The 25,681-nt window shown below is 39.9% G+C and overlaps 1 protein-coding gene across 1 annotated transcript in view; it reads left to right on the top strand.

The window, feature by feature from the left end:
* Positions 1-797: 797 nt before the first annotated feature.
* The window catches only part of LOC136035573 (NAD(P) transhydrogenase, mitochondrial-like), a gene marked incomplete in the record, with an annotated part of 125,344 nt that continues 100,460 nt past the window's right edge, over positions 798-25,681 (top strand). The window contains 1 exon segment of the mRNA XM_065717448.1: positions 798-904.

Raw genomic sequence — 25,681 nt, 5'->3', positions numbered from 1 at the left:
AGATGTCTACAAAATCTGTTTCTTTTAACATTTTGTTTTTTAGTCGCTACAACAGACAAAAATACCAGAAGTCTATCTTTCTGTTAAAAAATACCAAGGAAGGAAATTGACTAATCTAAAGAAACGTTGAATACCTTATCGAAATAATGCCAATTAACAACTTTATAACATAGAGGGCGAGCTCTTAAATTTCGGACACTAATAGAGACCAAAAAGTTTTGAAAGTAAAGCTTCTTTTTCACATGATTGACAAAAACTTCTTATGATTTGGTTTTCATTCTCAGCACCATCAATTAATTAGATGATTACAAATTTGATTTGAACCACAGTGTTATTAGAAGAATCCTAGTCTCTAATAATTTTGATCCCGTTTGTTCTAATTTATTTGGCCCCGTTCATTCTATCCCCTAGAGGTATACGAACTAAGCTACAAAAAAGTTAATCCATAGTTAGTTTACTTACGAAAGATATCACTTTAATTGGTTTCGCTAGTGTGTGTAAATGCCCCCCCCCCCAGATGACGCCCATGGCTCTCATCAAGACTTATGACTAATGAAAGAGATCAAAATAATAAAGTACAATAATAAAAATGTTTCTTAACTACAAAATATTTTATGTGTGGCCATCTAAAATTTAAAATGAATGTTTTTTTAATTTTTGATTCAAGTGTAATGGGGCTAAAACAATTTAGTAGGAATGTCTAAAAATGCTTTTGCCACAAGTCGTCACCTAATCCTTAGAATTTGTAATTTCCTTCACTAGAGTCCTATGTCTAGTTTGAACGAAACGCATCTTCTCTTATATAAAATATTTTTTAAAAACAGTCACCCAGCTGATTTTAGCTGAGGCAGGTGTAGGTTAAATTTGTGAGGTGATTTATGACGCTTTTTTATTAAAAGTCAAGGTGAAATGTTTTATTTATGGCTTACGGCGGTCTATTCCCCTCCCCCCATTGCACATGGATTTATCTAGGGCTAAGTCAAGAAAATGAGTAGAGTAGACTAGTGGGTCTCGAAAAAGCAATAATGTAGAGATAGCTTTCAATTTGCTAATTTTATAAATAGTGTAATGCTTATGTTAACCAAATTTTCAGGTAACTAAGGAGCAAACTTTTTAAAAATATTCTTCCAACTGAGGCAGGTGTAGATTAAATATGCAAGGTGATTTATGGTGCCTTTTTATTAATAGTCAAGGTAAAATATTTTATTTGGGGCTTACTATTCCCCCCCCTTTGCTTATGGATTTATATTGGCTAAGTCAAGAAAATGAGAAGAGTAGACTAGTGGCTCTCAAAAAAGTAATAATGTAAAGATGCCAAATAACTTTCTATTTGCTAATTTTTCAATAGGGTAATGTTTATGTTAACCAACTGTTCAGTTAGCTAAAAAAAAACTTACCTCAAAAGTCAGAATTACATTCTGAATCCAAATTTAACATTTATTTGCATCAGAAATGAACTGTACCCCCAGTCCTATATTTTTACCAGTAAAATTTTAGTTGGTAAAATTCTAGTTGATTGACTTTTTGCTGTCTTGGAAAGGGGTTAGGTTGAGAAAATGAAACTTTCAGGGATGGGTCTAAAGGTTAAAGTAGCCTATGTCCCAGGAAGGTATTTTGAAGTACCCACTCCACTCCTTCTCCCTCTAGAGGGTCCTGAAATTTGCCTACATGACAAGATGATAGGTCTACATAGCCTATTGAAATTTTGACAAAACAACATTTTACCTTAATTTTCAGTTACCAGTTGCCTTTTCTCTGCCTTTAGTTCTGAAAATGCAATTCCTGTTATTTGAGTAGAATTCTGAGCCATATCAATGTTTTTTGTTTTTTTTTCAAAATTTAGGAAATGTATTTGCATATCTTCAAAATCTTATGAATTGGGATTGAGCAAAGTTGTGAAGCTGAAAACAATTTTGTTGTACTTCATTCAAGCAGAAGATATATTTTACAAGATTTCACTTTTATAACACATATTTTTAAAGGTCAGTAAAGGTCAGTACCCTCTAGAGGGAGAGGAAGAAGAGGTAGGTACTTCAAAATACCTTCCTGGGACATACTTTACCCTGTAGACCCATCCCTGAAAGTTTCATTTTCCTAACCTAACCCCTTTCTGAGCTATTAAGAAGTCACTAAACTAGAATTTTACCTGTTCACCAATTCTTAGTATATATTTGCACATTGGGTGCAACTTTTATTCTAGCTGAATAATATGGGCCACTGCAAATTTACCATCAACTTTACCCCCTCACCCCCCTAATGTGCAAATATATACCCTGAATTGTCAATGGCAAAGTTTCAAATCACAAAATTCAGAGCTTCATCAAAGTTTCAAATCACAAAATTCAGAGCTATTTTTGTCAAGAAAATTCAAAAAACACACACAGTTAAATTTAAATGATAGGAAAACAGTTTATATTTGAATTGCCTAATTAATAAGGTCTGAATTGTTTAAAATGAGTATTTTTGGAATGCTTTTTCCAGCAACTTATTTATAAGCTAGTGATGTGTTTTTAACCACTTTTCAATATAGGCTATTGACTAACGTTTATAACTTATGTTGCATGGCTAGAAAAATGAAATACCTTTGAGGTCCTTTTAAGGGACCAAGATGCAATTAGCCCCAGAAGAAACTACTGAATTATGAAATAGCATAAAAAAAGCATCAAATGATGTTTTCACTTTTATCCTAGCTAAATTATAAAGCCAACTGTAAATTTACCAGGGGGTGGGGGTAAAACTCATTTCTGATGCAAATTAATGTTAAATTTGGATCTAGGATCCAATCTGGGTAAATGTATCACAGTTCACATAATTGACTTACCAATAAAGTGAACATACAACTTGATGCCTTTTTTTATGTTCTTTACAAATATAATAATCATTTTTATCCTAAATTCAAACTCAAGCACTTTTTGAGCTATAAAAAATGATGAATCTTCTATTAAAATATGAGTGATCAGTTGTTTTCAACAAAATAATACTATGTTTTCTCTGCACTGTTTTCTTGGTTGTTTTTGACAAAATAATGCTACATTACCTTAAATTACCTTAAATCGCAGCTTGGAGCGATATAAGGATTATCCATCCTTGTGATGCTCCATGAGAAACACACACACACACACACACACACACACACACACACACACACACACACACACACACACACACACACACACACACACACACACACACACACACACACACACACACACACACACACACACACACACACACACACACACACACACACACACACACACACACACACACACACACACACACACACACACACACACACACACACACACACACACACACACACACACACACACACACACACACACACACACACACACACACACACACACACACACACACACACACACACACACACACACACACACACACACACACACACACACACACACACACACACACAACACACACACACACACACACACACACACACACACACACACACACACACACACACACACACACACACACACACACACACACACACACACACACACACACACACACACACACACACACACACACACACACACACACACACACACACACACACACACACACACACACACACACACACACACACACACACACACACACACACACACACACACACACACACACACACACACACACACACACACACACACACACACACACACACACACACACACACACACACACACACACACACACACACACACACACACACACACACACACACACACACACACACACACACACACACACACACACACACACACACACACACACACACACACACACACACACACACACACACACACACACACACACACACACACACACACACACACACACACACACACACACACACACACACACACACACACACACACACACACACACACACACACACACACACACACACACACACACACACACACACACACACACACACACACACACACACACACACACACACACACACACACACACACACACACACACACACACACACACACACACACACACACACACACACACACACACACACACACACACACACACACACACACACACACACACACACACACACACACACACACACACACACACACACACACACACACACACACACACACACACACACACACACACACACACACACACACACACACACACACACACACACACACACACACACACACACACACACACACACACACACACACACACACACACACACACACACACACACACACACACACACACACACACACACACACACACACACACACACACACACACACACACACACACACACACACACACACACACACACACACACACACACACACACACACACCACACACACACACACACACACACACACACACACACACACACACACACACACACACACACACACACACCACACACACACACACACACACACACACACACACACACACACACACACACACACACACACACACACACACACACACACACACACACACACACACACACACACACACACACACACACACACACACACACACACACACACACACACACACACACACACACACACACACACACACACACACACACACACACACACACACACACACACACACACACACACACACACACACACACACACACACACACACACACACACACACACACACACACACACACACACACACACACACACACACACACACACACACACCACACACACACACACACACACACACACACACACACACACACACACACACACACACACACACACACACACACACACACACACACACACACACACACACACACACACACACACACACACACACACACACACACACACACATACACATACACACACACACACACACACACACACACACACACACACACACACACACACACACACACACACACCACACACACACACACACACACACACACACACACACACACACACACACACACACACACACACACACACACACACACACACACACACACACACACACACACACACACACACACACACACACACACACACACACACACACACACACACACACACACACACACACACACACACACACACACACACACACACACACACACACACACACACACACACACACACACACACACACACACACACACACACACACACACACACACACACACACACACACACACACACACACACACACACACACACACACACACACACACACACACACACACACACACACACACACACACACACACACACACACACACACACACACACACACACACACACACACACACACACACACACACACACACACACACACACACACACACACACACACACACACACACACCACACACACACACACACACACACACACACACACACACACACACACACACACACACACACACACACACACACACACACACACACACACACACACACACACACACACACACACACACACACACACACACACACACACACACACACACACACACACACACACACACACACACACACACACACACCACACACACACACACACACACACACACACACACACACACACACACACACACACACACACACACACACACACACACACACACACACACACACACACACACACACACACACACACACACACACACACACACACACACACACACACACACACACACACACACACACACACACACACACACACACACACACACACACACACACACACACACACACACACACACACACACACACACACACACACACACACACACACACACACACACACACACACACACACACACACACACACACACACACACACACACACACACACACACACACACACACACACACACACACACACACACACACACACACACACACACACACACACACACACACACACACACACACACACACACACACACACACACACACACACACACACACACACACACACACACACACACACACACACACACACACACACACACACACACACACACACACACACACACACACACACACACACACACACACACACACACACACACACACACACACACACACACACACACACACACACACACACACACACACACACACACACACACACACACACACACACACACACACACACACACACACACACACACACACACACACACACACACACACACACACACACACACACACACACACACACACACACACACACACACACACACACACACACACACACACACACACACACACACACACACACACACACACACACACACACACACACACACACACACACACACACACACACACACACACACACACACACACACACACACACACACACACACACACACACACACACACACACACACACACACACACACACACACACACACACACACACACACACACACACACACACACACACACACACACACACACACACACACACACACACACACACACACACACACACACACACACACACACACACACACACACACACACACACACACACACACACACACACACACACACACACACACACACACACACACACACACACACACACACACACACACACACACACACACACACACACACACACACACACACACACACACACACACACACACACACACACACACACACACACACACACACACACACACACACACACACACACACACACACACACACACACACACACACACACACACACACACACACACACACACACACACACACACACACACACACACACACACACACACACACACACACACACACACACACACACACACACACACACACACACACACACACACACACACACACACACACACACACACACACACACACACACACACACACACACACACACACACACACACACACACACACACACACACACACACACACACACACACACACACACACACACACACACACACACACACACACACACACACACACACACACACACACACACACACACACACACACACACACACACACACACACACACACACACACACACACACACACACACACACACACACACACACACACACACACACACACACACACACACACACACACACACACACACACACACACACACACACACACACACACACACACACACACACACACACACACACACACACACACACACACACACACACACACACACACACACACACACACACACACACACACACACACACACACACACACACACACACACACACACACACACACACACACACACACACACACACACACACACACACACACACACACACACACACACACACACACACACACACACACACACACACACACACACACACACACACACACACACACACACACACACACACACACACACACACACACACACACACACACACACACACACACACACACACACACACACACACACACACACACACACACACACACACACACACACACACACACACACACACACACACACACACACACACACACACACACACACACACACACACACACACACACACACACACACACACACACACACACACACACACACACACACACACACACACACACACACACACACACACACACACACACACACACACACACACACACACACACACACACACACACACACACACACACACACACACACACACACACACACACACACACACACACACACACACACACACACACACACACACACACACACACACACACACACACACACACACACACACACACACACACACACACACACACACACACACACACACACACACACACACACACACACACACACACACACACACACACACACACACACACACACACACACACACACACACACACACACACACACACACACACACACACACACACACACACACACACACACACACACACACACACACACACACACACACACACACACACACACACACACACACACACACACACACACACACACACACACACACACACACACACACACACACACACACACACACACACACACACACACACACACACACACACACACACACACACACACACACACACACACACACACACACACACACACACACACACACACACACACACACACACACACACACACACACACACACACACACACACACACACACACACACACACACACACACACACACACACACACACACACACACACACACACACACACACACACACACACACACACACACACACACACACACACACACACACACACACACACACACACACACACACACACACACACACACACACACACACACACACACACACACACACACACACACACACCACACACACACACACACACACACACACACACACACACACACACACACACACACACACACACACACACACACACACACACACACACACACACACACACACACACACACACACACACACACACACACACACACACACACACACACACACACACACACACACACACACACACACACACACACACACACACACACACACACACACACACACACACACACACACACACACACACACACACACACACACACACACACACACACACACACACACACACACACACACACACACACACACACACACACACACACACACACACACACACACACACACACACACACACACACACACACACACACACACACACACACACACACACACACACACACACACACACACACACACACACACACACACACACACACACACACACACACACACACACACACACACACACACACACACACACACACACACACACACACACACACACACACACACACACACACACACACACACACACACACACACACACACACACACACACACACACACACACACACACACACACACACACACACACACACACACACACACACACACACACACACACACACACACACACACACACACACACACACACACACACACACACACACACACACACACACACACACACACACACACACACACACACACACACACACACACACACACACACACACACACACACACACACACACACACACACACACACACACACACACACACACACACACACACACACACACACACACACACACACACACACACACACACACACACACACACACACACACACACACACACACACACACACACACACACACACACACACACACACACACACACACACACACACACACACACACACACACACACACACATTTATATTAAAGTAATATTTAGTTTTAAAGCATAATGGGCTAATTGTATAATTGTGGGAGGTTGACATGCCCAATATCCCTCAAGACATAGTTGCTGGATCGTTCTACTATGATGAACAAAATAGCTGTCTCAAAATTCGATTTTGCTGGATCGTTCTACTATGATGAACAAAATAGCTGTCTGAAACAAACAGTATTTTTTAATTTAATTTTATAGTTTGTGAAGTTGACCTGAAAAAAAAAAAACAACTTAAAATCACTCCCAAAAGATTCTATTCATTCTTTTTGACAACCTGGATACACTTACACTCGTTTTATTTATTTAAAATGTAAGAGCCAAAGCAGTCATAGTAGTATCTAAAAGTTTCAACTTATTACTCCCAGTTGTTCTCAATATATTGCTGAGGTGTCTTATAGGCAACAATAAACACAATGCGTTTTGATTTATATTAAAGTAATATTTAGTTTTAAAGCATAATGGGCTAATTGTATAATTGTGGGAGGTTGACATGCCCAATATCCCTCAAGACATAGTTGCTGCATCGTTCTACTATGATGAACAAAATAGCTGTCTCAAAATTTTGACTCGAACAGTATTAGTAACAGTATGTGCATAGCGCCTTTGGTTTCATCAACATCCCCTTCAACATAAACTGAAAGCTTGAGCTTAATTCATACCATCAATCATTCCCGAAGTATTTCTGATGCGTCTGCTTGACACCCTATGTGAGCATTGTGTGTTTCAATTTGGTTCTGTACAGTTTCTATACAACTTCAGCAGTTTCTATACAAATTTATTGCTGAAATATCCTTAGTTTTAATTGCAGTATTAGTAGTAGCAGCTGTAAAATTAATTGTAGAATTCCAAGCTTTAGTGGCAGTAGCAGTAATAGAGGTAGTAATAATAATAACAGTAACAGTAGTACGAGTAGATGCAGTAGCATTAGCATTAGGATGCAAATATTTTCTTTTGGTTATTTCAGTATCCCTCACAACAAGCCCTGTTAGTTTCAACTCCACACCAAACTGTCCCTAAGATTTTGCTGTTACACCCTTTTGAAAACCTGCATACAGAGGGCGTGTTCTGATTCAGTTCATCTCCCCCCCTAAAAATTTCTTGAAAATTTTACCTTCATGCCCTTAGGCATAGTTTAATACTAGTCACAGTAGCAGTATTGATACTAGTAGAAATAGTATTGAATAGCAGTAGTACTAATAGCAGCAGTAGCATTAACCTATCGCCTTTTGGTCAGTTGAACATCCCTCTCATCAAGTCCTGTAAGTTTCAACTTAATACAATCAGCCATTGCTAAGACAATGCTGATATGTCCTTTTGATAACCTGTTTGTTTATATACTTCTTGAAATTGTTATCTCAATGCTCTTAGCCCTACAAGTAGTTACAATAGAAGTAGTTATAGTGGTAGCAGTAAATGTATCAGTAACAGTAGTATTAGCAGTAGTGTGCACATATTGCCTTTTGGTGACATGATCTTGCCCTCTAAGTATTGTCTGAAAGTTTCAACTCAATACCCAAATCAATTCTGGAGATACGCCATTTTGACAATGTGCATGCACAAAGCATCTTTTGATTTAGTTCTAATTTCCCCTTAATACTGTAAATGGAGTAGTTTGGTAGCAGTAGCGGTGGTAGCTGTAGTAGAATTGATAGCATGCAAGTATTGCCTTTTTGATCATCTCCCTTATCATTCGTGAGTTTTCCAAATGAATATACTCAGTTATTCCTGTGTTGTACCCTTTTGACAATCCATGTACACATAACGTGTTTTGATTTAATTCAACACTCCCCTCAATATTCTCTGAAAGGCTCACCTGAATACCCTTCGTCTTCTTGGAAAGTAAAGTTCAAACATGCACACTTTTCTTAATAACATATACTATGTGTAACCAATGAACGAATTGCCTAACTTGTAATCCTGGCCCTGAGGACTGTGGGGAGGTTAACATCCCCTATACTGGACCTTTCAACAATGCTGAGCAAAATAGCTCTCTTAAAATTACTATTGTATATCAATTTTTTGGAATAATTGGCTTGGGAGGGGAGGAGAGGGATGGCGTCCCTCCATTCACTTTTGAATCTTAAAAAGAGCACTAGAACTTCTAACCTCCAATCAAATGAGCTCCATCTGATCCAAAGTTTGTGCAACTACCCATTCCATAAAATCCTTATATGCTCTGGGCATAACTTCCACCCCTTGCCCATGGGTTCTGGGGGTTTGTATCTACCCTAAAGAGATTGTTATATGATTTTTGGGCTATTGGTAACAAAGTGGCTATCTCACAATAGTTGCATTTGTTTTGGGAAAAGAGGATGTCAGGGATATCCAATCGAATGAGTCTCATCTAAAGTTCACAAGACCACCCCTTCCACAAAAACCTTATATGCTGCTGGGGCACAACTTACAACACTTAACCTTAGACTGTGCGGGGTTCTGTCCACCCCAAAGGGCCTATTATATGATTTTTGGACTCTTTTTGAACACACACACACACACACACACACACACACACACACACACACACACACACACACACACACACACACACACACACACACACACACACACACACACACACACACACACACACACACACACACACATTTATATTAAAGTAATATTTAGTTTTAAAGCATAATGGGCTAATTGTATAATTGTGGGAGGTTGACATGCCCAATATCCCTCAAGACATAGTTGCTGGATCGTTCTACTATGATGAACAAAATAGCTGTCTCAAAATTCGATTTTGCTGGATCGTTCTACTATGATGAACAAAATAGCTGTCTGAAACAAACAGTATTTTTTAATTTAATTTTATAGTTTGTGAAGTTGACCTGAAAAAAAAAAAACAACTTAAAATCACTCCCAAAAGATTCTATTCATTCTTTTTGACAACCTGGATACACTTACACTCGTTTTATTTATTTAAAATGTAAGAGCCAAAGCAGTCATAGTAGTATCTAAAAGTTTCAACTTATTACTCCCAGTTGTTCTCAATATATTGCTGAGGTGTCTTATAGGCAACAATAAACACAATGCGTTTTGATTTATATTAAAGTAATATTTAGTTTTAAAGCATAATGGGCTAATTGTATAATTGTGGGAGGTTGACATGCCCAATATCCCTCAAGACATAGTTGCTGGATCGTTCTACTATGATGAACAAAATAGCTGTCTCAAAATTTTGACTCGAACAGTATTAGTAACAGTATGTGCATAGCGCCTTTGGTTTCATCAACATCCCCTTCAACATAAACTGAAAGCTTGAGCTTAATTCATACCATCAATCATTCCCGAAGTATTTCTGATGCGTCTGCTTGACACCCTATGTGAGCATTGTGTGTTTCAATTTGGTTCTGTACAGTTTCTATACAACTTCAGCAGTTTCTATACAAATTTATTGCTGAAATATCCTTAGTTTTAATTGCAGTATTAGTAGTAGCAGCTGTAAAATTAATTGTAGAATTCCAAGCTTTAGTGGCAGTAGCAGTAATAGAGGTAGTAATAATAATAACAGTAACAGTAGTACGAGTAGATGCAGTAGCATTAGCATTAGGATGCAAATATTTTCTTTTGGTTATTTCAGTATCCCTCACAACAAGCCCTGCTAGTTTCAACTCCACACCAAACTGTCCCTAAGATTTTGCTGTTACACCCTTTTGAAAACCTGCATACAGAGGGCGTGTTCTGATTCAGTTCATCTCCCCCCCTAAAAATTTCTTGAAAATTTTACCTTCATGCCTTTAGGCATAGTTTAATACTAGTCACAGTAGCAGTATTGATACTAGTAGAAATAGTATTGAATAGCAGTAGTACTAATAGCAGCAGTAGCATTAACCTATCGCCTTTTGGTCAGTTGAACATCCCTCTCATCAAGTCCTGTAAGTTTCAACTTAATACAATCAGCCATTGCTAAGACAATGCTGATATGTCCTTTTGATAACCTGTTTGTTTATATACTTCTTGAAATTGTTATCTCAATGCTCTTAGCCCTACAAGTAGTTACAATAGAAGTAGTTATAGTGGTAGCAGTAAATGTATCAGTAACAGTAGTATTAGCAGTAGTGTGCACATATTGCCTTTTGGTGACATGATCTTGCCCTCTAAGTATTGTCTGAAAGTTTCAACTCAATACCCAAATCAATTCTGGAGATACGCCATTTTGACAATGTGCCTGCACAAAGCATCTTTTGATTTACTTCTAATTTCCCCTTAATACTGTAAATGGAGTAGTTTGGTAGCAGTACCGGTGGTAGCTGTAGTAGAATTGATAGCATGCAAGTATTGCCTTTTTGATCATCTCCCTTATCATTCGTGAGTTTTCCAAATGAATTTGCTCAGTTATTCCTGTGTTGTACCCTTTTGACAATCCATGTACACATAACGTGTTTTGATTTAATTCAACACTCCCCTCAATATTCTCTGAAAGGCTCACCTGAATACCCTTCGTCTTCTTGGAAAGTAAAGTTCAAACATGCACACTTTTCTTAATAACATATACTATGTGTAACCAATGAACGAATTGCTTAACTTGTAATCCTGGCACTGAGGACTGTGGGGAGGTTAACATCCCCTATACTGGACCTTTCAACAATGCTGAGCAAAATAGCTCTCTTAAAATTTCTATTGTATATCAATTTTTTGGAATAATTGGCTTGGGAGGGGGGGAGAGGGCTGACGTCCCTCCATTCACTTTTGAATCTTAAAAAGAGCACTAGAACTTCTAACCTCCAATCAAATGAGCTCCATCTGATCCAAAGTTTGTGCAACTACCCATTCCATAAAATCCTTATATGCTCTGGGCATAACTTCCACCCCTTGCCCATGGGTTCTGGGGGTTTGTATCTACCCTAAAGAGATTGTTATATGATTTTTGGGATATTGGTAACAAAGTGGCTATCTCACAATAGTTGCATTTGTTTTGGGAAAAGAGGATGTCAGGGATATCCAATCGAATGAGTCTCATCTAAAGTTCACAAGACCACCCCTTCCACAAAAACCTTATATGCTGCTGGGGCACAACTTACAACACTTAACCTTAGACTGTGCGGGGTTCTGTCCACCCCAAAGGGCCTATTATATGATTTTTGGACTCTTTTTGAACACACACACACACACACACACACACACACACACACACACACACACACACACACACACACACACACACACACACACACACACACACACACACACACACACACACACACACACACACACACACACATTTATATTAAAGTAATATTTAGTTTTAAAGCATAATGGGCTAATTGTATAATTGTGGGAGGTTGACATGCCCAATATCCCTCAAGACATAGTTGCTGGATCGTTCTACTATGATGAACAAAATAGCTGTCTCAAAATTCGATTTTGCTGGATCGTTCTACTATGATGAACAAAATAGCTGTCTGAAACAAACAGTATTTTTTAATTTAATTTTATAGTTTGTGAAGTTGACCTGAAAAAAAAAAAACAACTTAAAATCACTCCCAAAAGATTCTATTCATTCTTTTTGACAACCTGGATACACTTACACTCGTTTTATTTATTTAAAATGTAAGAGCCAAAGCAGTCATAGTAGTATCTAAAAGTTTCAACTTATTACTCCCAGTTGTTCTCAATATATTGCTGAGGTGTCTTATAGGCAACAATAAACACAATGCGTTTTGATTTATATTAAAGTAATATTTAGTTTTAAAGCATAATGGGCTAATTGTATAATTGTGGGAGGTTGACATGCCCAATATCCCTCAAGACATAGTTGCTGCATCGTTCTACTATGATGAACAAAATAGCTGTCTCAAAATTTTGACTCGAACAGTATTAGTAACAGTATGTGCATAGCGCCTTTGGTTTCATCAACATCCCCTTCAACATAAACTGAAAGCTTGAGCTTAATTCATACCATCAATCATTCCCGAAGTATTTCTGATGCGTCTGCTTGACACCCTATGTGAGCATTGTGTGTTTCAATTTGGTTCTGTACAGTTTCTATACAACTTCAGCAGTTTCTATACAAATTTATTGCTGAAATATCCTTAGTTTTAATTGCAGTATTAGTAGTAGCAGCTTTAAAATTAATTGTAGAATTCCAAGCTTTAGTGGCAGTAGCAGTAATAGAGGTAGTAATAATAATAACAGTAACAGTAGTACGAGTAGATGCAGTAGCATTAGCATTAGGATGCAAATATTTTCTTTTGGTTATTTCAGTATCCCTCACAACAAGCCCTGCTAGTTTCAACTCCACACCAAACTGTCCCTAAGATTTTGCTGTTACACCCTTTTGAAAACCTGCATACAGAGGGCGTGTTCTGAATCAGTTCATCTCCCCCCCCTAAAAATTTCTTGAAAATTTTACCTTCATGCCCTTAGGCATAGTTTAATACTAGTCACAGTAGCAGTATTGATATTAGTAGAAATAGTATTGAATAGCAGTAGTACTAATAGCAGCAGTAGCATTAACCTATCGCCTTTTGGTCAGTTGAACATCCCTCTCATCAAGTCCTGTAAGTTTCAACTTAATACAATCAGCCATTGCTAAGACAATGCTGATATGTCCTTTTGATAACCTGTTTGTTTATATACTTCTTGAAATTGTTATCTCAATGCTCTTAGCCCTACAAGTAGTTACAATAGAAGTAGTTATTGTGGTAGCAGTAAATGTATCAGTAACAGTAGTATTAGCAGTAGTGTGCACATATTGCCTTTTGGTGACATGATCTTGCCCTCTAAGTATTGTCTGAAAGTTTCAACTCAATACCCAAATCAATTCTGGAGATACGCCATTTTGACAATGTGCATGCACAAAGCATCTTTTGATTTAGTTCTAATTTCCCCTTAATACTGTAAATGGAGTAGTTTGGTAGCAGTACCGGTGGTAGCTGTAGTAGAATTGATAGCATGCAAGTATTGCCTTTTTGATCATCTCCCTTATCATTCGTGAGTTTTCCAAATGAATTTGCTCAGTTATTCCTGTGTTGTACCCTTTTGACAATCCATGTACACATAACGTGTTTTGATTTAATTCAACACTCCCCTCAATATTCTCTGAAAGGCTCACCTGAATACCCTTCGTCTTCTTGGAAAGTAAAGTTCAAACATGCACACTTTTCTTAATAACATATACTATGTGTAACCAATGAACGAATTGCTTAACTTGTAATCCTGGCACTGAGGACTGTGGGGAGGTTAACATCCCCTATACTGGACCTTTCAACAATGCTGAGCAAAATAGCTCTCTTAAAATTTCTATTGTATATCAATTTTTTGGAATAATTGGCTTGGGAGGGGAGGAGAGGGATGGCGTCCCTCCATTCACTTTTGAATCTTAAAAAGAGCACTAGAACTTCTAACCTCCAATCAAATGAGCTCCATCTGATCCAAAGTTTGTGCAACTACCCATTCCATAAAATCCTTATATGCTCTGGGCATAACTTCCACCCCTTGCCCATGGGTTCTGGGGGTTTGTATCTACCCTAAAGAGATTGTTATATGATTTTTGGGCTATTGGTAACAAAGTGGCTATCTCACAATAGTTGCATTTGTTTTGGGAAAAGAGGATGTCAGGGATATCCAATCGAATGAGTCTCATCTAAAGTTCACAAGACCACCCCTTCCACAAAAACCTTATATGCTGCTGGGGCACAACTTACAACACTTAACCTTAGACTGTGCGGGGTTCTGTCCACCCCAAAGGGCCTATTATATGATTTTTGGACTCTTTTTGAACACACACACACACACACACACACACACACACACACACACACACACACACACACACACACACACACACACACACACACACACACACACACACACACACACACACACACACACACACACACACACATTTATATTAAAGTAATATTTAGTTTTAAAGCATAATGGGCTAATTGTATAATTGTGGGAGGTTGACATGCCCAATATCCCTCAAGACATAGTTGCTGGATCGTTCTACTATGATGAACAAAATAGCTGTCTCAAAATTCGATTTTGCTGGATCGTTCTACTATGATGAACAAAATAGCTGTCTGAAACAAACAGTATTTTTTAATTTAATTTTATAGTTTGTGAAGTTGACCTGAAAAAAAAAAAAACAACTTAAAATCACTCCCAAAAGATTCTATTCATTCTTTTTGACAACCTGGATACACTTACACTCGTTTTATTTATTTAAAATGTAAGAGCCAAAGCAGTCATAGTAGTATCTAAAAGTTTCAACTTATTACTCCCAGTTGTTCTCAATATATTGCTGAGGTGTCTTATAGGCAACAATAAACACAATGCGTTTTGATTTATATTAAAGTAATATTTAGTTTTAAAGCATAATGGGCTAATTGTATAATTGTGGGAGGTTGACATGCCCAATATCCCTCAAGACATAGTTGCTGCATCGTTCTACTATGATGAACAAAATAGCTGTCTCAAAATTTTGACTCGAACAGTATTAGTAACAGTATGTGCATAGCGCCTTTGGTTTCATCAACATCCCCTTCAACATAAACTGAAAGCTTGAGCTTAATTCATACCATCAATCATTCCCGAAGTATTTCTGATGCGTCTGCTTGACACCCTATGTGAGCATTGTGTGTTTCAATTTGGTTCTGTACAGTTTCTATACAAATTCAGTAGTTTCTATACAAATTTATCGCTAAAATATCCTTAGTTTTAATTGCAGTATTAGTAGTAGCAGCTTTAAAATTAATTGTAGAATTCCAAGCTTTAGTGGCAGTAGCAGTAATAGAGGTAGTAATAATAATAACAGTAACAGTAGTACGAGTAGATGCAGTAGCATTAGCATTAGGATGCAAATATTTTCTTTTGGTTATTTCAGTATCCCTCACAACAAGCCCTGCTAGTTTCAACTCCACACCAAACTGTCCCTAAGATTTTGCTGTTACACCCTTTTGAAAACCTGCATACAGAGGGCGTGTTCTGATTCAGTTCATCTCCCCCCCCTAAAAATTTCTTGAAAATTTTACCTTCATGCCCTTAGGCATAGTTTAATACTAGTCACAGTAGCAGTATTGATACTAGTAGAAATAGTATTGAATAGCAGTAGTACTAATAGCAGCAGTAGCATTAACCTATCGCCTTTTGGTCAGTTGAACATCCCTCTCATCAAGTCCTGTAAGTTTCAACTTAATACAATCAGCCATTGCTAAGACAATGCTGATATGTCCTTTTGATAACCTGTTTGTTTATATACTTCTTGAAATTGTCATCTCAATGCTCTTAGCCCTACAAGTAGTTACAATAGAAGTAGTTATTGTGGTAGCAGTAAATGTATCAGTAACAGTAGTATTAGCAGTAGTGTGCACATATTGCCTTTTGGTGACATGATCTTGCCCTCTAAGTATTGTCTGAAAGTTTCAACTCAATACCCAAATCAATTCTGGAGATACGCCATTTTGACAATGTGCATGCACAAAGCATCTTTTGATTTAGTTCTAATTTCCCCTTAATACTGTAAATGGAGTAGTTTGGTAGCAGTACCGGTGGTAGCTGTAGTAGAATTGATAGCATGCAAGTATTGCCTTTTTGATCATCTCCCTTATCATTCGTGAGTTTTCCAAATGAATTTGCTCAGTTATTCCTGTGTTGTACCCTTTTGCCAATCCATGTACACATAACGTGTTTTGATTTAATTCAACACTCCCCTCAATATTCTCTGAAAGGCTCACCTGAATACCCTTCGTCTTCTTGGAAAGTAAAGTTCAAACATGCACACTTTTCTTAATAACATATACTATGTGTAACCAATGAACGAATTGCCTAACTTGTAATCCTGGCCCTGAGGACTGTGGGGAGGTTAACATCCCCTATACTGGACCTTTCAACAATGCTGAGCAAAATAGCTCTCTTAAAATTTCTATTGTATATCAATTTTTTGGAATAATTGGCTTGGGAGGGGAGGAGAGGGATGGCGTCCCTCCATTCACTTTTGAATCTTAAAAAGAGCACTAGAACTTCTAACCTCCAATCAAATGAGCTCCATCTGATCCAAAGTTTGTGCAACTACCCATTCCATAAAATCCTTATATGCTCTGGGCATAACTTCCACCCCTTGCCCATGGGTTCTGGGGGTTTGTATCTACCCTAAAGAGATTGTTATATGATTTTTGGGCTATTGGTAACAAAGTGGCTATCTCACAATAGTTGCATTTGTTTTGGGAAAAGAGGATGTCAGGGATATCCAATCGAATGAGTCTCATCTAAAGTTCACAAGACCACCCCTTCCACAAAAACCTTATATGCTGCTGGGGCACAACTTACAACACTTAACCTTAGACTGTGCGGGGTTCTGTCCACCCCAAAGGGCCTATTATATGATTTTTGGACTCTTTTTGAACACACACACACACACACACACACACACACACACACACACACACACACACACACACACACACACACACACACACACACACACACACACACACACACACACACACACACACACACACACACACACACACACACATTTATATTAAAGTAATATTTAGTTTTAAAGCATAATGGGCTAATTGTATAATTGTGGGAGGTTGACATGCCCAATATCCCTCAAGACATAGTTGCTGGATCGTTCTACTATGATGAACAAAATAGCTGTCTCAAAATTCGATTTTGCTGGATCGTTCTACTATGATGAACAAAATAGCTGTCTGAAACAAACAGTATTTTTTAATTTAATTTTATAGTTTGTGAAGTTGACCTGAAAAAAAAAAAAACAACTTAAAATCACTCCCAAAAGATTCTATTCATTCTTTTTGACAACCTGGATACACTTACACTCTTTTTATTTATTTAAAATGTAAGAGCCAAAGCAGTCATAGTAGTATCTAAAAGTTTCAACTTATTACTCCCAGTTGTTCTCAATATATTGCTGAGGTGTCTTATAGGCAACAATAAACACAAATGCGTTTTGATTTATATTAAAGTAATATTTAGTTTTAAAGCATAATGGGCTAATTGTATAATTGTGGGAGGTTGACATGCCCAATATCCCTCAAGACATAGTTGCTGCATCGTTCTACTATGATGAACAAAATAGCTGTCTCAAAATTTTGACTCGAACAGTATTAGTAACAGTATGTGCATAGCGCCTTTGGTTTCATCAACATCCCCTTCAACATAAACTGAAAGCTTGAGCTTAATTCATACCATCAATCATTCCCGAAGTATTTCTGATGCGTCTGCTTGACACCCTATGTGAGCATTGTGTGTTTCAATTTGGTTCTGTACAGTTTCTATACAAATTCAGTAGTTTCTATACAAATTTATCGCTAAAATATCCTTAGTTTTAATTGCAGTATTAGTAGTAGCAGCTTTAAAATTAATTGTAGAATTCCAAGCTTTAGTGGCAGTAGCAGTAATAGAGGTAGTAATAATAATAACAGTAACAGTAGTACGAGTAGATGCAGTAGCATTAGCATTAGGATGCAAATATTTTCTTTTGGTTATTTCAGTATCCCTCACAACAAGCCCTGTTAGTTTCAACTCCACACCAAACTGTCCCTAAGATTTTGCTGTTACACCCTTTTGAAAACCTGCATACAGAGGGCGTGTTCTGATTCAGTTCATCTCCCCCCCTAAAAATTTCTTGAAAATTTTACCTTCATGCCTTTAGGCATAGTTTAATACTAGTCACAGTAGCAGTATTGATACTAGTAGAAATAGTATTGAATAGCAGTAGTACTAATAGCAGCAGTAGCATTAACCTATCGCCTTTTGGTCAGTTGAACATCCCTCTCATCAAGTCCTGTAAGTTTCAACTTAATACAATCAGCCATTGCTAAGACAATGCTGATATGTCCTTTTGATAACCTGTTTGTTTATATACTTCTTGAAATTGTTATCTCAATGCTCTTAGCCCTACAAGTAGTTACAATAGAAGTAGTTATAGTGGTAGCAGTAAATGTATCAGTAACAGTAGTATTAGCAGTAGTGTGCACATATTGCCTTTTGGTGACATGATCTTGCCCTCTAAGTATTGTCTGAAAGTTTCAACTCAATACCCAAATCAATTCTGGAGATACGCCATTTTGACAATGTGCATGCACAAAGCATCTTTTGATTTAGTTCTAATTTCCCCTTAATACTGTAAATGGAGTAGTTTGGTAGCAGTAGCGGTGGTAGCTGTAGTAGAATTGATAGCATGCAAGTATTGCCTTTTTGATCATCTCCCTTATCATTCGTGAGTTTTCCAAATGAATATACTCAGTTATTCCTGTGTTGTACCCTTTTGCCAATCCATGTACACATAACGTGTTTTGATTTAATTCAACACTCCCCTCAATATTCTCTGAAAGGCTCACCTGAATACCCTTCGTCTTCTTGGAAAGTAAAGTTCAAACATGCACACTTTTCTTAATAACATATACTATGTGTAACCAATGAACGAATTGCCTAACTTGTAATCCTGGCCCTGAGGACTGTGGGGAGGTTAACATCCCCTATACTGGACCTTTCAACAATGCTGAGCAAAATAGCTCTCTTAAAATTTCTATTGTATATCAATTTTTTGGAATAATTGGCTTGGGAGGGGGGGAGAGGGCTGACGTCCCTCCATTCACTTTTGAATCTTAAAAAGAGCACTAGAACTTCTAACCTCCAATCAAATGAGCTCCATCTGATCCAAAGTTTGTGCAACTACCCATTCCATAAAATCCTTATATGCTCTGGGCATAACTTCCACCCCTTGCCCATGGGTTCTGGGGGTTTGTATCTACCCTAAAGAGATTGTTATATGATTTTTGGGATATTGGTAACAAAGTGGCTATCTCACAATAGTTGCATTTGTTTTGGGAAAAGAGGATGTCAGGGATATCCAATCGAATGAGTCTCATCTAAAGTTCACAAGACCACCCCTTCCACAAAAACCTTATATGCTGCTGGGGCACAACTTACAACACTTAACCTTAGACTGTGCGGGGTTCTGTCCACCCCAAAGGGCCTATTATATGATTTTTGGACTCTTTTTGAACACACACACACACACACACACACACACACACACACACACACACACACACACACACACACACACACACACACACACACACACACACACACACACACACACACACACACACACACACACACACACACACACATTTATATTAAAGTAATATTTAGTTTTAAAGCATAATGGGCTAATTGTATAATTGTGGGAGGTTGACATGCCCAATATCCCTCAAGACATAGTTGCTGGATCGTTCTACTATGATGAACAAAATAGCTGTCTCAAAATTCGATTTTGCTGGATCGTTCTACTATGATGAACAAAATAGCTGTCTGAAACAAACAGTATTTTTTAATTTAATTTTATAGTTTGTGAAGTTGACCTGAAAAAAAAAAAAACAACTTAAAATCACTCCCAAAAGATTCTATTCATTCTTTTTGACAACCTGGATACACTTACACTCGTTTTATTTATTTAAAATGTAAGAGCCAAAGCAGTCATAGTAGTATCTAAAAGTTTCAACTTATTACTCCCAGTTGTTCTCAATATATTGCTGAGGTGTCTTATAGGCAACAATAAACACAATGCGTTTTGATTTATATTAAAGTAATATTTAGTTTTAAAGCATAATGGGCTAATTGTATAATTGTGGGAGGTTGACATGCCCAATATCCCTCAAGACATAGTTGCTGCATCGTTCTACTATGATGAACAAAATAGCTGTCTCAAAATTTTGACTCGAACAGTATTAGTAACAGTATGTGCATAGCGCCTTTGGTTTCATCAACATCCCCTTCAACATAAACTGAAAGCTTGAGCTTAATTCATACCATCAATCATTCCCGAAGTATTTCTGATGCGTCTGCTTGACACCCTATGTGAGCATTGTGTGTTTCAATTTGGTTCTGTACAGTTTCTATACAACTTCAGCAGTTTCTATACAAATTTATCGCCAAAATATCCTTAGTTTTAATTGCAGTATTAGTAGTAGCAGCTTTAAAATTAATTGTAGAATTCCAAGCTTTAGTGGCAGTAGCAGTAATAGAGGTAGTAATAATAATAACAGTAACAGTAGTACGAGTAGATGCAGTAGCATTAGCATTAGGATGCAAATATTTTCTTTTGGTTATTTCAGTATCCCTCACAACAAGCCCTGCTAGTTTCAACTCCACACCAAACTGTCCCTAAGATTTTGCTGTTACACCCTTTTGAAAACCTGCATACAGAGGGCGTGTTCTGAATCAGTTCATCTCCCCCCCCTAAAAATTTCTTGAAAATTTTACCTTCATGCCCTTAGGCATAGTTTAATACTAGTCACAGTAGCAGTATTGATATTAGTAGAAATAGTATTGAATAGCAGTAGTACTAATAGCAGCAGTAGCATTAACCTATCGCCTTTTGGTCAGTTGAACATCCCTCTCATCAAGTCCTGGAAGTTTCAACTTAATACAATCAGCCATTGCTAAGACAATGCTGATATGTCCTTTTGATAACCTGTTTGTTTATATACTTCTTGAAATTGTCATCTCAATGCTCTTAGCCCTACAAGTAGTTACAATAGAAGTAGTTATAGTGGTAGCAGTAAATGTATCAGTAACAGTAGTATTAGCAGTAGTGTGCACATATTGCCTTTTGGTGACATGATCTTGCCCTCTAAGTATTGTCTGAAAGTTTCAACTCAATACCCAAATCAATTCTGGAGATACGCCATTTTGACAATGTGCATGCACAAAGCATCTTTTGATTTAGTTCTAATTTCCCCTTAATACTGTAAATGGAGTAGTTTGGTAGCAGTACCGGTGGTAGCTGTAGTAGAATTGATAGCATGCAAGTATTGCCTTTTTGATCATCTCCCTTATCATTCGTGAGTTTTCCAAATGAATTTGCTCAGTTATTCCTGTGTTGTACCCTTTTGACAATCCATGTACACATAACGTGTTTTGATTTAATTCAACACTCCCCTCAATATTCTCTGAAAGGCTCACCTGAATACCCTTCGTCTTCTTGGAAAGTAAAGTTCAAACATGCACACTTTTCTTAATAACATATACTATGTGTAACCAATGAACGAATTGCTTAACTTGTAATCCTGGCACTGAGGACTGTGGGGAGGTTAACATCCCCTATACTGGACCTTTCAACAATGCTGAGCAAAATAGCTCTCTTAAAATTTCTATTGTATATCAATTTTTTGGAATAATTGGCTTGGGAGGGGAGGAGAGGGATGGCGTCCCTCCATTCACTTTTGAATCTTAAAAAGAGCACTAGAACTTCTAACCTCCAATCAAATGAGCTCCATCTGATCCAAAGTTTGTGCAACTACCCATTCCATAAAATCCTTATATGCTCTGGGCATAACTTCCACCCCTTGCCCATGGGTTCTGGGGGTTTGTATCTACCCTAAAGAGATTGTTATATGATTTTTGGGCTATTGGTAACAAAGTGGCTATCTCACAATAGTTGCATTTGTTTTGGGAAAAGAGGATGTCAGGGATATCCAATCGAATGAGTCTCATCTAAAGTTCACAAGACCACCCCTTCCACAAAAACCTTATATGCTGCTGGGGCACAACTTACAACACTTAACCTTAGACTGTGCGGGGTTCTGTCCACCCCAAAGGGCCTATTATATGATTTTTGGACTCTTTTTGAACACACACACACACACACACACACACACACACACACACACACACACACACACACACACACACACACACACACACACACACACACACACACACACACACACACACACACACACACACACACACACACACACACACACACACACACACACACACACACACACACACACACACACACACACACACACACACACACACACACACACACACACACACACACACACACACACACACACACACACACACACACACACACACACACACACACACACACACACACACACACACACACACACACACACACACACACACACACACACACACACACACACACACACACACACACACACACACACACACACACACACACACACACACACACACACACACACACACACACACACACACACACACACACACACACACACACACACACACACACACACACACACACACACACACACACACACACACACACACACACACACACACACACACACACACACACACACACACACACACACACACACACACACACACACACACACACACACACACACACACACACACACACACACACACACACACACACACACACACACACACACACACACACACACACACACACACACACACACACACACACACACACACACACACACACACACACACACACACACACACACACACACACACACACAC

Source organism: Artemia franciscana, chromosome 14 (assembly GCF_032884065.1).
Source record: "Artemia franciscana chromosome 14, ASM3288406v1, whole genome shotgun sequence".
In the NCBI taxonomy this organism is placed as follows: domain Eukaryota; kingdom Metazoa; phylum Arthropoda; class Branchiopoda; order Anostraca; family Artemiidae; genus Artemia; species Artemia franciscana.
The sequence above is the reverse complement of the archived record's forward strand: the minus strand, read 5'-3'. Positions and strand labels throughout refer to the sequence as shown.